Consider the following 2308-nt stretch of genomic DNA (forward strand, 5'->3'; position numbering starts at 1 on the left):
TAGACCCGTTTATTCCTACTTTCTGTTCCTGTCTGTCAACCAATTCTCAATCCATGCCAGTATATTCCCCCCAATCCCATGTGCTTTAATTTTGCACACTAACCTCTTGTGTGGGACCTTATCAAAAGCCTTCTGAAAATCCAAATACACCACATCCACTGGTTCTCCCCTATCTATTCTACTAGTTACATCCTCAAAAAACTCCAGTAGATTTGTTACGCATGATTTCCCTTTCATCAACCCATGCTGACTTTGTCCAATCCCGTTAATGCCCTCCAAGTGTTCTGTTATCACGTCTTTTATAATAGACTCTAGCATTTTCCCCACTACTGGTGTTAGGTTAACTGGTCTGTAATTCCGTTTTTTCTCTCCCTCCTTTTTTAAATAATGGGGTTACATTTGCCACCCTCCAATCTGTAGGAACTGTTCCAGAGTCTATAGAATTTTGGAAGATGATCACCAATGCATCCACTATTTCCAGGGCCACTTCCTTTAGTACTCTGGAATGTAGATTATCAGGCCCTGGGGATTTGTCAGCCTTTAGCCCCATTAATTTCCCGAGCACTATTTTTCACTAATACTGGTTTCCTTCAGTTCCTCCCTCTCACGCGACCCTTGGTTCCCTAACATTTCTGGGAGGTTATTTGTGTCCTCCTTTGTGAAGACAGAACCGAAGTATGTGTTTAATTGTTCTGCCATTTCTTTGTTCCCCATTATAATTTCCCCCATTTCTGACTGTAAGGGACCTACATTTGTCTTCACTAATCTTTTTCTTTTGACATATTTATAGAAGCTTTTACAGTCAGTTTTTATGTTCCCTGTTAGTTTACTCTCATACTCTATTTTTCCCTCTTAATCAATCTCTTTGTCCTCCTTTGCTGAATTCTGAACTGCTCCCAATCCTCAGGCTTGCCGCTTTTTTCTGGCAATTTTATCTGTCTCCTCTTTGGATCTAATACTATCCCTAATTTCTTTTGTAAGCCACGGTTGAGACACCTTTTCTGATTTATTTTTGCGCCAGACAGGAATGAATAATTGTTGTAATTCCTGCACACGTTCTTTAAATATTAACCATTGCCTATCCACCATCATCCCTTTTAATAAAGTTCCCCTATCTATCATAGCCAACTCGCACCTCATACTTTCGTAATTTCTTTATTTAGATTAGGACCCTTGTTTCGGATTCAACTACTTCACTCTCCACCTTAATGAGGAATTCTATCATGTTATGGTCGCTCTTCCCTAAGGGACCCTGCACAACAAGATTGTTAATTAATCCTTTCTCATTGCACAATACCCAGTCTAGGATCGCCTGTTCTCTAGTTGGTTCCTCAACGTATTGGTCTAGAAATCCATCATGTACACACTCCAGGAATTCCTCCCCACAGTATTATTGCTCTCCACCACTCCCCCCCCCACACACACTCTCTCTCTCTCCCTCCCTCTCTCTCCTCTCTCTCACTCCCTCACTCACTTCTCCTCATCTCTCTCCTCTCACTCCTCACTCTCTCTCTCTCCTCTCACTCCCTCACTCTCTCTCTCTCCTCTCACTCCCTCACTCTCTCTCCTCCCCCCTCACACTCCCTCACTCTCCTCCCCCCTCACTCTCCTCCCCCCTCACTCTCCTCCCCCCTCACTCTCCTCCCCCCTCACTCTCCCTCACTCTCCTCCCCCTCACTCTCCTCCCCCCTCACACTCCCTCACTCTCCTCCCCCCTCACACTCCCTCACTCTCCTCCCCCCTCACTCTCTCCTCCCCCCTCACTCCCCCCTCACTCTCTCCTCCCCCCTCACTCTCTCCCCCTCACTCTCCTCCCCCTCACTCTCCTCCCCCCTCACACTCCCTCACTCTCCTCCCCCCTCACACTCCCTCACTCTCCTCCCCCCTCACACTCCCTCACTCTCCTCCCCCTCACACTCCCTCACTCCCCCCTCACTCTCTCCCTCACTCCCCCCTCACTCTCTCCCTCACTCCCCCCTCACTCTCTCCCTCACTCCCCCCTCACTCTCTCCCCCCTCACTCTCTCCCTCACTCCCCCCTCACTCTCTCCCTCACTCCCCCCTCACTCTCTCCTACCCCTCACTCTCTCTCCTCCCCCCATTCCCTTACCGGCCGGGTTTCGGGCGGTGAGTGTCCGGTGTCCGGAGGCGGTGCGGGCGGTGAGTGTCCGGTGTCCGGAGGCGGTGCGGGCGGTGAGTGTCCGGTGTCCGGAGGCGGTGCGGGCGGTCAGTCAGTGTCCGGTGTCCGAGTCTCCGGGAGCTGCACCGGGCCCGCCGCCAGGAAGTGACGCCATCCATTCACCTGTCAG

Source organism: Heptranchias perlo, chromosome 6 (assembly GCF_035084215.1).
Source record: "Heptranchias perlo isolate sHepPer1 chromosome 6, sHepPer1.hap1, whole genome shotgun sequence".
NCBI classification, from domain to species: domain Eukaryota; kingdom Metazoa; phylum Chordata; class Chondrichthyes; order Hexanchiformes; family Hexanchidae; genus Heptranchias; species Heptranchias perlo.